This window comes from Pelodiscus sinensis, chromosome 15, assembly GCF_052426305.1.
Source record: "Pelodiscus sinensis isolate ZL-2025 chromosome 15, ASM5242630v1, whole genome shotgun sequence".
Lineage (NCBI taxonomy): Eukaryota > Metazoa > Chordata > Testudines > Trionychidae > Pelodiscus > Pelodiscus sinensis.
The window spans coordinates 35,997,469-36,012,276 of NC_143066.1; positions in this window are offsets into that span (position 1 = coordinate 35,997,469).

A 14,808-nucleotide genomic window follows, 5' to 3' on the forward strand; every position below is an offset into this window, starting at 1 on the left:
CAGATCCCTGCACCCCCGCTTCTCCATCCCTACCCCATGTCACAACCCCCTCCACCCAAACTCCCTCTGACTCCACATCCTCTCCTGAACTGCAATCCCCTACCCGAAAGCTCCCTTCTGCACCCAACCCTCACCCCCTCTATAGGAAAGTGCAGCCCATGCCCGCTAAGCAAAATCTTGGAGTGTCCCCATTCTCTTCTCCCCCCCCCCCCTTAAAAATGGCTGTCCAGCCCTGCTCTAGCTGAAGTCCGGGTGCACCTAACAGCTGCTGTGCTTGCTCCCCCTCCCTTCCATCCCCCATTCAATCTGGAGTTTTATAAATTGTGTATTGCTAAGGGTCCATGTCCATGGGAACTTCTTAGCTAATTCTTGGCTTGGATGCTAGCCCAGGGCTTGGATTAGGTGTGCGAAGCAGCTCTGTTTCTCTACCTTTGCAGCTATCCATGGCGCTGTAGTAGTACAGTAAACCTCCAGTGGTCTGGCATCCAATGGTCCGGCACTCCTGATGGTCCAGCGCCATCTGGAACCTGGAAGTGCTCCGGGCAGCCGGACAATTGGAGCAGCTCTGCCCCCGGCTTCCCCGAGTCAGCCGCTGGTCAGTTTCAGCAGCTGCTGAGTTGGAGACGCCTGGGGCAGAGCAGCTGGAGTGCTGCCAGGTTGGTACCCTAGCGCTGCCCCTCGGCACTGCGGGACCAACCCGGCAGCACCCCAGCTGCTCTGCCCCCGGCTTCCCAGAGTCAATTTCAGCAGCGGCTGACTTGGAAGTCTGGGGTGCTGCTGGGTTGGTCCTGCAGTGCTGAGGGGCACATCTCCCTCCCCCACCACTCCACCCCAGACCCTTCATAGCCTTCCCTTCTGATGGTCCGCATATCTGCTAATCCGGCACCCCCTGGGTTCTAAAGGTGCTGGGTTATCGGAAGTTTACTGTAGTAGAATCTCCCCTGACTGCCTTACAGCTGAGAGCTCATGGCCCATCCCAGGACACTGGTTACACATGCTCCATCTGTTTCGTGAGTGGGAGCGCTTGTAATGACTCCAGGGGCCTGGACTTGTGGGACTGTAGGTGAGTTGGGCACAGAAGGATCCTCATTCCTCTCCCGTTGGAGGGGCTGTGGGATGATGGAACCTGTTCAGCTTCTGCCACTCCCCAGAGGGTGAAGGGAAGTGAGAAGGGGTTGGGCAAAGAGAGGCTGAGGCCAGTTCTCCACAGCAGAGTTTACACGTGCTCAGCGGCGACGGGACCTTCTCTCCGTTCCAGCCAATTGGCTGCTGTGCCCCAACATCAGACGCCCCCCAACGAGGGAGCCAGCCCAGCTGCAGCAGCAGCATCCCGAGGCCTGGGCGCTGTTACCCAGCTACCACAGTTAAGCGCCAACGTTCCCCTTTTGGCACTGATGTGCTCTCTAGTCGCTTCCCACCATGTGCGGAATGGAATCTGTTGGGTGCCACTTGATAGCCACTTGGCTGACTGGGGGAGCGCTGCCTGGTTGGAGCAGCCCCCCACCCCTCTCCTTTTTAAGCAGTTAAACATAATGTCTAACCAGTTAACTGGCTAAAGGAGACTTTACAACCTTAGTGAGAGTAGCTGCTGCCCGAGAGAAGCAAAAAAAATCTGGACTAGTGCTACTCTCAAACTTCTGTAGAGGTTGAAGTATTTGGAGGGCTGAGGGGATAGGGTCGGTCAGAGTTGAGGGGCATTGGCAGGGTTGTCAGAGAAATGGTCCTTACAGCCACCTACGCTCAAAAACCTGGAATAGATGAGGCCAGGGATCCATCTTCAGGAGGGGCAGGTGCCCAGAGTTTTGTCTGTGCTACAGAAGAGCATTGGCTTAACTAAACAGGAAAAGCTATAATGTGGACATGCTTGAAATGCTTCTCTCACTCCCTCTTCATTGCACCCACAGCCGGCAGCATGTATTTTTAGTGGTGGTGCACATCCACCCATGCCTTGGTGCATGTAACAAAATTTATTCTGCACATGGATGGGGGGGGGAATTCATGGGAACACTGGTCATGGGTGAGACATTCCAGTCCCCTGCAGCTCTTTGCTCCCTTTTAGCTTTTCTAGTCCTGTCCACATGTGCTGCTGGTTTGTGAGGAATATGAAGCGGGTGCCTGCCTGTCTCTCTGGAATTTAAGGCTGAGTCATCCAGATGTGATTCACGCTTCTAGAATGTAATGCAATGGTGCCTTTCTGAACGCTCTCCCCTCGCCTACAGTAATAGCAAGCACCCTAGCAACGCTGGCTGGGGTTTGGGCTGAATCTGTCGGTTGCAATGCTCCGTTCCCCCCACGAGATGGAGTCAGAAGCCAGGATAAGTAACTACAGTGAGAAAGCGTCTCTGAAAAACGAACCATACTGAAGTAGTCAAGGGGTACGGATTCATGCCCTGTAGGTTTGATCTGGATCAATGCAACAGCAGCTGCAAAACCGCCTCTTGTTCATGGGGTCTGTCCCTGGATTCTGTTTTGCATTTTGGCTGCTTCTTCCCTTCGCTCTGAGAATAGTTGTGGGAATCCACCCTTGGGTGGCATCTTATCCTGTTCAAGACCCTCCCCAAAAGGTGTTGCCTATTTGTGTCCCCCTGTGGATGTACAGAGAGTTGGGTCAGCCTCAGCCTAGTCCCTAGGGGGCAAGTACCATCCTCGGACAACTGTTGGAACTATTCTTAACATAGGCTGCCGCCCACTTAACCAGGACTGATCTTACAGCCTAGTGTTATGGCTACAATTTAACTAAAAACCTCTAAAAGTCTAAATAACAAGCAGTGTCGGGTACCCAAGCAGGGGCAAAACAAGTATTTGGTTAAAATACTTCCAGAAAGGGCTTACCCCAGGCCCGCCAGGGTTGGCTCCAACTGGGGCAGGCAGGCAGCATGGTGAGCACTCGAGACCAGAAGCGAGGTATGGGCCCTGCCCTGTAAGGTATCTCCCTCTGGACCGTGCTCTGCAGTTCTGCTTTGGGACACCGCAGGCATTCGCAGTGACCCCCTTCAGTGAGGGGCTGCAAGTAGCCCATGGGAGTTCTGCAAGACACTTTGTTCACTGTGGCCCCCACGCAAGGTGGCCTGATCCCACTGGGTTTTGTCCCAATGGCGTTGCAGCGACACCGGTCCAGCGAGGATGCGGACGTGAGATGCGGGCGGATTGAGCCCATCAACGCTGAACCGTCTGCTGCCTCTGCAGCCCATCACAGCGCTGCTGCGGTTCAGTCGGGAAACCCCGCCACTTCTAGGGACGCCAGTGCCGGGAGCAAAACTGCCCTGGCCCGGGAGACCGTCTGGGCTACCACCATCTTGCGGCCCGTTGGGATGGAGGGTCCCTCAGGCGGCCCCCTCACTAGCCTAGGTTGCCCCTCTCCCTGTTCAGCAAGTGATGTTGTTGCCTGTTATCAGACCTTAGCTAAGGCCAGAGGAAGCTGGGTTATTTGGGTGTTTTGCATAATCTGGCCACTGATTTACAGCAGCCGGCAGCCAATTAACTGTGGTTTATTTCTATTCTATGACCAGCCCCATCCGTAAACACTGGTGTTTCGAGGGGTCACTCCCAGCGTCACTCAACTCTTCCTTCTCGGGAGCTCTGTCTTTCTGGTCCCATGTGCTTTGCGCCCGTCACGCCTGCCAACCTCCTAACTCTACTGAAAACCGGAGTTCACCCTCGTCTGGAAGCCTCTCTGCCTACCGCCAGCCGGTGCACCTCGCGCCAGCCAGCTCCCGCGTGGGTCCTCTCCGGCATCCAGATGGGATGGGCCGTGGAGTCTGAACTGCCCACGTCCCAGCTGTCCCTTGAGTGGGGCACCGTGGGGAGCAGCTGCTTGGCTGGCTGGCTGCTGCACTAACCCCAGAACGGGGCGGTGGTCCCAGGCTCCAAGCTGCGCAGCAGATGGGTAAGTTGATGCCCGGGGGAGGAGGGGAGAGCTGTCAGTCCAGTGCCTTTCCCCAAGGACAGGTTCTCATGGTGGCCCGGGAAATGTCTGAACAACGGTGCCAGGCAGAGCTGGGATGGGGGAGGGGTTTCCGGTTTCACCTCGATCGGGACGGCCTGTCGAAACGGGGTGAACGTCAACCTGTGCAGCCTGGTCGAGCCAGTGTTCCCTGCCAGAGCCCTTCACCTGGGTCTCCTGCCGCCACTCCCCCTACCTAGGGATGCTCCGTGCTAGGGCCGGAGCCACCAGCTCTCAGAGGCGGGGTTGGGAGCAGGTCAAACTTGGTGAAGGACCCTCAGCATCCCCTCCCCCCCGATCCGCCAGAGCCCCATGGTGGCTGCTGCTCCGCAGGCCAGGCTGTGGGGGAGCGAGGCGGGGGGCCGTGCTTGCCGTGACGGGGCAGGGGATGAAAGGGGGCGACTCCGTGGGCGTGTCTCCTCTGTCCCCTGAAATTAGCGATGGAGGGTAATGGCAGCAAAGCAAAACCCGGTGAGCAATGGCGCAGACCCCTGCTCCCAGGGAGAGCGGAGGGCAGGGGGGCAGCAGCTGCGTACATGGGTTGCTTGTCTTCCCGCTCCCCTGCCTATCAGGGAGCGAGGGGAAAGTACTTGCACGCTGTGATTTACTCCCTTCACCAGCCAGCAGCAAGGGACAAGCACAGAATGCAAGTACTTTGCCCTCGCCCCCTAATGGGCAGGGGTTTGGGAAGACAAGCAGCCCCCCGGTTCTCCCAACACTCTGCCTGGCCCTGCTCCCCAAAGCAGCCCTGTTAGCCCAGCTGTTGCACTGAGCAGGGAGGGAGATGCCGGGCCTAGGAAGTTCTCAGCTCCCTAAGGTCCGCCCGGAACAGCTGCTAGGGCTGGGCAGAGAGAACAATGACTCACCCGATATTCAGGGCCCCTGCAGACGGAGGAGTGTCTGGGTTCAGCTGAGGTTCCCCAGGCTGGCCCTGGCCACGGTGCCGAGCGCGGTACCAGAGGTGAGCGGCCTTGCTCTTCCCGGAATTGCTTGCCAAGGGAAACTGAGATCCCTGACACGTGGAGTGTGTGGTCTGGGGTGTGTCCCTGTCCTCCTCAGAGGCTTTGGAAAGCCTGTAGCTGAGCAGGGGTTGGCTGGCTTGGGGAGAGCTCCTGAGCGACCGAGCTGCTTTTCCCCTCTAGGGTGGGTCACAGGTTCAAATCCCGCCCTTGCCTGGCAATGCTCCTGGATGGCTCCGCAGTGAAATGAGTTTGGGGGGAGGAGGAGGTCTCGAGGTTTGCCTGGAGAGAAGTATCAATGCCCCAAGCAGGGTTCTCCCCGCTGGCCTTAGGCACCACAGCCAGTTGTGTGAAGCCTGATGCAGGGAGCGGTGTGGAGGCTGCTGTTTGCTGGTGCAGGAGAGGGGCACACAGCGACCCCTGCACGCCCTTGAATAAGTTTCAAAGGCCCCACCGAGCCCTCCTTGCTGGGCAGCCAAACAAGCAGCTTCAGCTCATCGAGTCTAACCCTGTTCACCCCTGCATGGGCTGGTGAGCTAAATGTGGGGACAGGAGCCCCGCCCTGCATGACCTGACGCTGAGCCCTGCTCCGGCCTCAGTTTCCCCACAGGCAAAACAGGGATAACGCCCCCTCGGGGGGCTGGCAGGAGTCTTCTTTAATTAAGGCTGGATCAGCCCATAGGCAACACAAGTTCACTCAAAGCACGGCGGGGCTTCCATCGCAGAGCTGGTGTTTCTAGGTTTCTCAAGGCCCAGGGCTGGGTCTGAGGCCACACGGACCTTTGGGAAGCAGAGTCTTGCCTGGCTTCAGGGGCAGCGCTCCCCACAGCTCCTCTATGCAGGGGAGGCCGAGCTGGTGGCTCATCAGGTCCTTGCTGTTGTGACCCGTGTTCCCCATAAGCTGAGTGCTCGGGCGGCCCCCCCAGGAGAGATTTTGGGTGCCACCCAGCTGCTTAGCAGAGCACCCACAGCCAGCAGCGTGTGTTTCTCCTGGTGGTGCACATCCACACATGCCTCAGTGCACACAAGAAAATTGATTCCCCACACAGATAGGAAAAAAATGGAGGGAACATTGGTTGTGACCCCTAATACTGGAAACAGGGCTTGTTTGGAGACAGGGAAAAGGGGTGAGGGGTAAGGACAGGGCAGCATTTAGTGGCCATTTGCTGGGGCAACCCCCTCTCTCCACGGCCACTTCCTGTGCAAACCCTGCTCTGTGCTGTTGGCTGGGGCAGAGACAGGCCTGGGTTCCTGGGAGCATGACAAACATCCCAGGGCCCCACGTGAACGCATTTCCTGGGGATTAATCCAGTCAGCATCTTCCGCTTTGCTCAGCGAAGCGCCCGCCCGGCTGCACATCCCGTCGCACGGGAAGGGAGCCACACAAGGGACCAAATTCAGACCCCCCCCACCCCTGTTTGCACCCGGGCTCCTGGCTGGGTCCTAGCAGGAGCCGGGGATCCAGGACGTGAGTGAGAAGCCCAGCGAGGGGGCTGAGAGAGGAAGGATACAGGGGGAGGGGGAAGCAGAGCGAGGTGACCCGAGGAGGAAGGGGCCCTGTGAGGGAGCAGTGTACCGGATACCTGGGGGGTTCTGGTGCTATCTAGCCCAGGCCCTGCTCCGTGGCTGGGCAGGGGTGAGGAGCAGCCGGAATTGGCAGGGCAAAAGCCCCCCCCCCCCCAACTAAAAAAAAAAAAGCCGCCCCCCCACCCAACTAAATCCCTTGGAACCACCCAGGAGGCTGGCCAGTAAACACCAGCAGAACCATTTTAACTAGGAGGAAACTGAGGCAGGGGGCAAGACAGGGAGTTGCTCCAGGCCGTGGAGTGAATCAGAGCTGGGCTTAAAGCAGCTGGTCTCAGGCCCGGTGCAGAGACCTCTGCAGAACTGTGGGGTGAAGGGATACCCAGGTGTGAGTAACCCGCGCATTGCCGTGCTCCCGGGACACAGCGCGGGCTCTGCAGGGAATTTCCCCGTGGATGGGGCAGCGCCAGGGTTGCATCTCTCCCTGCCGTGCCTCGTGTCCAGCCGTGGGGGAGGGCACTCAGGGCTGTGGGACTTTTCCACGCCGGCAATGTGCCGAGCCGGCTAGGCCCAACGCGACGCCGGGAGCGTCTCCCCTCTGGCCTGAAGGGACCACGGTTCGCCCTCAGAGGGGACGTCCGTCTTCTGGGCCGTTTATTCCCGGGCCTGCCTGCAATGTGGACACACCTCTGTCGGGAGGAGGCCTGCCGCGTGTGGCACCTGTCACGTGGCAGGAGCGTGGGCCCCCTAGCCCAGTGCCAACTGTACCAGACCCAGCGAATTCACATCACGGGAGGGAGGGGGGCAGCCATCAGATGTGAACGGTGGCGGGGGGGGGGCGTCTCTTATTCCCAATCTCCCCCTCCTCCAGCGTCCCCTCGCTGGCAGAACTTGCCGACTGCCTGTGCGTAGAACCAGAAACGCGAGAGATTGTCTAGGCCACCACAGTGCGGCAGGACCAGGGAAGCCTAGACCCTCTCCCATTGGGGGTTGTTCGTAAATTCCTCCCTCCCTGGGTAACCTGTGTCTTGCTTCACTAGCCTTAGAGGAGCCTCCAGCACATCACTGACAATCTACAGCGGGGTGGGCAATAATTTTTGACGGGGGGCCACTTCAGAAATGCTTACAGTGGTCCTGGGCTGCCCCGGGAGGGGCGGAGCCTCAGGTGGAAGGGGCGGGGCCAGGACACTTCCCTGCTTGGCCTGGAGGTGGGGGAGAGCGGAAGGGCCTCCGTGGGCTGGATCAATTTGCTTGGCAGGCCAGATCCGGCCCATGGAGGTTCTTTTGCCCACCCCGATCTACAACCTGTCCTGGATCCCTCGCTCCACAGGCCTTGGGAGACAGCCCAGTCCTCGTCTATAGATAGCGCCCCCCAACCAGAAGCAATTCTTTCCAGCAACCATACATGACATCTCAGACACACTCACCCAAGAACCTACCCCTGCAACAAACCCCGTTGCCAACGCTGTCCACGCATCTGCACAAGCAACACCTCGGCCATGTATATTGGCCAAACCGGATAGTCAATGGACACAAATCAGACCTCAGGAATGGTAACACACCTAACCCTGTAGGGAAAGTCAGGAATGGATTTAAAAGTAGCCATCCCACTACAAAAGAACTTTATCACCCAATTACAGTGGGAGACAGCTGCCTGGAGTTCATTTACAAATTCAACACTATTTGTTTAGGCTTGAATAAAGAGCTTAACTGATTAACACACTACAAAGGCAATTTTCCTTCTTTTGATATTCGCATCTCCACATCAAATGCTGGGAATGAGACAGATCCACCCTGACATAATTAGCTTGATTAACACTGGTCCTACAATTCACAGGTAACTTCTTTTGCTATTATTTATACCCCAGAGCCTGTCATTTCCACTCCAACTCATCTGAAGAAGTGGATTTTACCCACCAAATCTCATGATCTAATAAATCTGTTACTCTCTAAGGTGCCCCAGGACTGCTCATGTTTTTTACAGAGATGGACTAACATGGCTATCCTTCTGAGGGTACAGCTACACTGTGTTTTAATTTTTCAGAAGAGGTATGCAACTAGTGCTCACATTTGCATACCTTCTTCTGGTTTTTTCCCCAGAAGAGGCTTGTCTGCCATCGGAAAAAAAACCTCTTTCGAAAGCCCCTTCTTCCTCGTAAAACGGGGTTTCCGGGGCTTTTGAAAGAGGGTTTTTTTTCTCGACATTTGGCCCCGGGTCGACGGGGCCAAATGGTGGAAAAGCCTCTTCCAGGAAAAAAAACGGAAGAAGGTATGCAAATGAGAGTGCTATTTGCATACCTCTTCTGAGTAGCCATACCCTGAGACTTTTTGCCTTAGAGGGAGAGAGTTTTCCTTCCAATCTCCCTTGCTACAGATTAAGCCTGTTACTTCATGTCCGACCTTCAGTGGATAAGGAGAGCAATTGATCGTGGTCCTTTCTAGAGCAGCCCTTGACTGATGTCATCCCAGGAACATTTTGTCTTGGAGTGAAGAGACCCGCAGCCTTGTCATTTATTACTGCACAGCTAGGTAATTAAAGGCCTTTGATCTCTGGCCTTGGGTCGTGCCCCCACTTCCCCCCATACACACACATTGTGCCCATCAGTCGCTTAGTTGCTGTCTCCTCTAATCTGTCTGTCAGGGGTGTTTCAGCTCACGTCTCGCCGCAATGGGCCCTTCTAGGGGGGGAAGCGGACAGAGGACCCGACGCGTCTTTCAATAGCTAGTCCTGGGTGAGAACACTCAGCAGCTCCGTGGCAGTTCCCACCTGGAGCGCTCAAAGCACTTGGGAAAGGGGTGAAATATGAGCGGGGGGAAACTGAGGCACAGGGACACTGCCGTGACACGCACAGAGCGGCAGTGGCAGCACTGGGAAAAGACCCTCTTTCCCAGCCCCGTGATGCATGGCTAGAGCACACAATGCCACCTCAAATCCTTGCTCTGCTAAGTGAAGTGGAGCAAGTAGCAGACCTGGGGGCTGCTGGTGGCTCTGAGGGGGGCTCGGTGTTCCCCTCAGCTGTTTCCTCCACCCCAGCCACAGCTGGTTTTTCAGCCAGTGCCACGGGCTCACTCCCAGGATGTCATTTCTCTCCCTAGCTCTCTCCATCCTCCCCACGGCCGTCGGGTTCCCGGGGAAATTCCAGCTACAGCTGCTGCTTTGGTCTTGCAGTGGGACTATTCTTGGAAACTCCAAACATGTCGAGCTGCCTGATAACATAAGATCATAAGAACGGCCGTACTGGGTCAGACCAAAGGTCCATCTAGCCCAGTATCCTGTCTGCCGACAGTGGCCAGCACCAGGTGCCCCAGAGAGGATGGACCAAAGACAATGATCAACCGATTTGTCTCCTGCCATCCGTCTCCAGCCTCTGACAAACAGAGGCCAGGGACACCATTTCTATCCCCTGGCTAATAGCCTTTTATGGACCTAACCTCCATGAAATTATCTAGCTTCTCTTTAAACTCTGTTATAGTCCTAGCCTTCACAGCCTCCTCTGGCAAGGAGTTCCACAGGTTGACTACACACTACGTGATGCTGCCTTAACCAGCTGGGCTCTTTCTGCTGTCGCATGGGTGGGTTAACGGGAGCTGGGCAGTTGAGAAGGAAGGGTTCCAGGGCTTAGATCAATGGTTCCCAAACTTTCTGGCATCACGCCCCCCTTTTGGATTTTTGAAAAGCTCTCATGCCCCCCCCCAAAAATAGCAGCAAAACTTGTTGAGCAAAAAAAAAAAAAGGAACGGAGCAGGGCAGCAAAACTTGATGGTGGGGGAGGCTGGGTTGCCTTGCACCCCCCCCCTGGAATTTCTTCATGCCCCCCAGTTTGGGAACCCATGGTTTAGAAGGAGGCCTCTGTGTCCCCCTCCCAGGGAGAGTCCCCTCCTTCACGGCCTGCCTTACGCTGTGCTGTACACCCTGACACAGCAGCTGGGGGCGTCATGCAGTGCTAGCTGCGCTGGGCAGAGTGCAGGGAGCTGTATGAGGCAGCGTGTGTGTCTGGCTGCACGGCCCGGGCTGCTCCGTTGCTTTTGGCACAGGGCCACGGGGAGGGAGCTCTGGTGAGGTCGATCTCTGGCCGGGTTCCCACACTCAGCAGCTGGAGGGAGAAGGGACGATCCTTCCCGCTGCCAGCCACCAGTCCACATCCTGGAGACCAAGTCAGCTGGGTATGAGCATGCCAGCCACGCGCAGGCGAGCCCCGGCACCACAGCTGTGCTGAGCTGTCCGCTCCGGTCCCAGAGGGCTCTTCCCACAGGAGCGGCTGTGATTCGCCCTGCGAAAAACACCCCCGAGGAACTAACTGCTTGGGGGGCCACCTCGAACCCTTCCCAGGAAGGAGGAAGCAGCGGTCGGCTTTTGAGGCCAAAGAAATAGGAAACAGAGCTATAATAGCCAGGTCGAGGCAGATGTGGCTGCACAAAGTGATCTTGATGCAGGAGCTAGCACTCAGCAGGGTAGCAGTGTTTCCTGTTAGCTATGCGCTTGGGCAGTCACCCAGGAGAGATTTAGGTGCCGCCCAGATCATTACAAGAGCGCCCACAGCTGGCAGCATGTGTGTCTTCCAGTGGTGCACAACCGTGCATGCCTTAGTGCACCTAACAAAATGTATTCCACACCTGTTTGGAAAAAATTAGAGGGAACACTGCTGGGCAGCACAGAGATTATGCAAGTAGAATGAAACTAGCCTGTGTATTAGCCAGATCCTGGCAGCCTAGACGCAGGGTTTTGATGTGGCTGGTTGCTCAGCCATGGGCACCCAGACTGGAAAAGTTCTGCAGCACTACCAGCATTTAGCTAAAGTCTCTGTCCCTGAGCTCTGCATGATGGCCGTGTCCCCCCCACGGTGTAGCTTTATACTGTGAAGTGGTATTTTCTGTGGCTTGAAACAGCAAGAGAAACCCCCCTACACATCCCATGTAACCGCCTGGGAATTCTGCACCATCCTGCACTCTCAGGTTGCTTCCGATGAAATTGTGACATGGATCAACGAGAGAAAAGACAGCCTTGTGGTAAAGGCCCTGGGGGATCAATTCTTAGCTCTAGAATCTGCTTATTTTGGGGAGTCAATGGTCGAATATTCTGGCTTTTAAAAGCTTGCCAGGGTGACTGGAGAACTGGCAGGACCGTGACATCGTGCGATGGTTTCAGTTTGAGTCAGTGTGTGGCCGCGTATTTTGGAATGAAAGTGACTAAAATTAATCTAACTAAGGATCTAAGTGCAGGGTTTGCGCTGATCTCACCAAATCGGAATGAAAACGGTGAAGTGGATGCGTTTGCCTAGGGTGGATGGCGTTATATCAATTTCAAAGTGTTTACATCCGGTTTGTCCATTTCAACATTTATCAGAACAGCTTTAAATGGACACAATACATTTAAACCGGCAGCCAATATAAATGCTTTAAATCTGATATAACTGTATTCCTGGTTGGGGTTTGCACCAATTTGTCTGTGGTTATTCCAATTTACAGTAGTGAAACTGCTAGAGACATTTGTCCATGGAGACCAGGTTTTAGGCTGGATACAAACTGATGTGCATCAGGGAGTAGACAGGAACAATCAAAACTGTCTCAGGTCAGGTCTACAGTAGTGAAACCTTCTTAGAGGTTGGGTTAAAACCCGGTCGAGATTGATAGGCATGAATTCACCTGGCACTTAACACAGGTGTAAATGCAAGCCCCATTGAAGACAAAAGGGCTACAACTACACTGCAGGCTATTTGCACAAGAAGGCTGTGTCTAGACTGGCCACTTTTTCCAGAAAATCAGCCGCTTTTCCGGAAAAACTTGCCAGCTGTCTACACTGGCCGCTTGAATTTCTGCAAAAGCACTGACGATCTCATGTAAGATTGTCAGTGTTTTTCCGGAAATACTATGCTGCTCCCATTCGGGCAAAAGTCTTTTTCTGAAAAACTTTTGCGCAAAAGGGCCAGTGTAGACAGCAGAGATTTGTTTTCCGCAAAAAAGCCCCGATTGCGAAAATGGCGATCGGGGCTTTTTTGTGGAAAAGCGCGTCTAGATTGGCCATGGACGCTTTTCTGCAAAAAGTGCTTTTGCGGAAAAGTGTCCTGTCAATCTAGACCAGGCATGTCCAAAGTCCGGCCCGCGGGCCAATTGCGGCCCGTGTTCCAATTTAATACAGCCCCTCCCCCTCTCCTGGCTCCCTGGCGCTCTTTTGAACTGGCACACCCAGCGTGCCGCTTCCGGCCGCGCCGCCGCCGACCATGGCCTCCACGGCCCTAGAGCCTGCCCTGTAGGGCATGTCCGCAGCCCCGCTCCCCTGCTCGGCTGCGGGTTCGCCCTGCCCCCGGGCCGCCGTGAGGCCGGCATGCCCTGCGCTCTCCGCCCGCCTCTGACCCTGCGGGCCCTCTGCCTTGGGGCTGAGTGCGCGGGGACGGCCCTCACGCATGTTCACTTCTTCAAATCTGGCCCTCTTTGAAAAAAGTTTGGACACCCCTGATCTAGACGCACTTTTCCAAAAATGCTTTTAACGGAAAACTTTTCTGTTAAAAGCATTTCCGGAAAATCATGCCAGTCTAGACGTAGCCAAACTGTTTTGTGGAAGAGTTCTTGTGCAAAAGGTCTTCCACAAGAGCACATCCACACTGCCATGTGCTTTTGCACAAGCGATGTGGTTTTGTGCAAGAGCGTCCATGGCAGCGTGGATGCTCTCTTGTGCAAGAAAGCTCTGATGATCATTTTAGCCATAGGGGTTTCTTGCGCAAGAAATTCATGTTGCCTGTCTACACTGCCTTCTTGTGGAAGAGCTCTTGCCCAATAAGGCTTATTCCTCGTGGGGAGAGGAATAACTCTTCCAGAAGAAGCCCTGTTTTCCAATGCTGTACTGTAAATTTACTTGTGCAAGAACGCGCGTGCAGTGTAGACGCTCTGCAAGTTTTTGCACAAGAACAGCCGTTTTTGCACAGAAACCCTTCCGTGTAGACGTAGCTCTGATGTGTTTGAAAGGCCCCATAAGCTTTTGGACTGAGTGTTGTTTTGAGAAGCCAAGTGAACCTACAGGTGACAAGATCACAGACAAGCAGGAGGCAAGGAGAAAGCCAAGCAGGAGGCCTTGTGACCAGGAAAAACTCAGAGAGCGAGTGAGCTCTGGGATTGGTGTTGATAAAGAAGCGCTGTGGGCGCAGAAGTCCCAGACTTAAGACACGGCTGCTTTTCTTTGTGTATGCGGCGGCGTTGTCGTGGGGTTGGGCCTGGGATTTTAGAGGTGGGGGAGATAATATATTGTACTGGACACGTTTCTCTCTCCCACCAACAGAAGTCGGTCCAGGAAAAGACCTTGCCTCCCCCCACCTTGTTGCTTTTGGGTTGGGTTCTCTCTGCATTCGGAAACACGGGCCATCATACAGAAACAAGATTGCAGCAAAGAAACCACCCAGCTCCCTCCTGGGGGGTCCAGCTGGGAACCCTGAACTTCTGCCTAGCAGCTCTGGTCAAAACGGGGCACCTCTGGCATCCTCCTCACAGTGGCGACGCAGCTTCTACCAGCAAAACAAGTGCTTTGGCCAGTGTGGCTGATACGAGCCAAACAAGCTGTGCCAGCAAAAGGATTTCCATGCTTGTATAACCGTGGCTGCGCTCGGCTTTGGGCTGGCTAGAAGCGTCAGGGCAGGCTGGGGCAATCACACCCCACACTGGCGCTGTTCAAAACCTGCCCATCCTGAGTGCAACATTTCGATGTGGCTAAAACTGTTTTGTCTTTTGTCTCCCTCACGCCATGCGTTGAAATCTCAGACACTCCAGGGTTGTGTCTAGACTGGCAAGTTTTTCCGCAAAATCGTCTGATTTTGCGGAAAAACTTGCCAGCTGTCTACACTGGCTGCTTGAATTTCCGCAAAAGCACTGACAATCTCATGTAAAATCATCAGTGCTTTTCCGGAAATACTATGCTGCTCCCGTTTTGTGCCTACACAAAAGGGCCAATGTAGACAGCACAGTGCTGTTTTCCGCAAAAAAGCCCTGATCGCGAAAATGGCGATCAGGGCTTTTTTGCAGAAAATCGCATCTAGATTGGCCACGGACGCTTTTCCACAAAAAGTGCTTTTGCAGAAAAGCATCCTGCCAATCTAGACGCGATTTTTCCGAAAACGCTTTTAACGGAAAACTTTTCCGTTAAAAGCATTTTCGGAAAATCATGCCAGTGTAGACGTAGCCCAGCAGAGGCAGACGTGGGGGGTTATTTCTGGGTTCTGCTCAGCGCAGACTGGGACAAAGCAGAGACAGGAGCACGGGCACTTGCCTTTAGTTCTTTCTTGGTTTGCTGTCAGCTGGGATGTGCCCGAGAGGACGCGTTTACTGTTTGGAGGCAGAGAAACATACCAGGCCGGAAGCTACTCTGAAACACAGCCGCCGGGAAAGCGGGTGGAAATC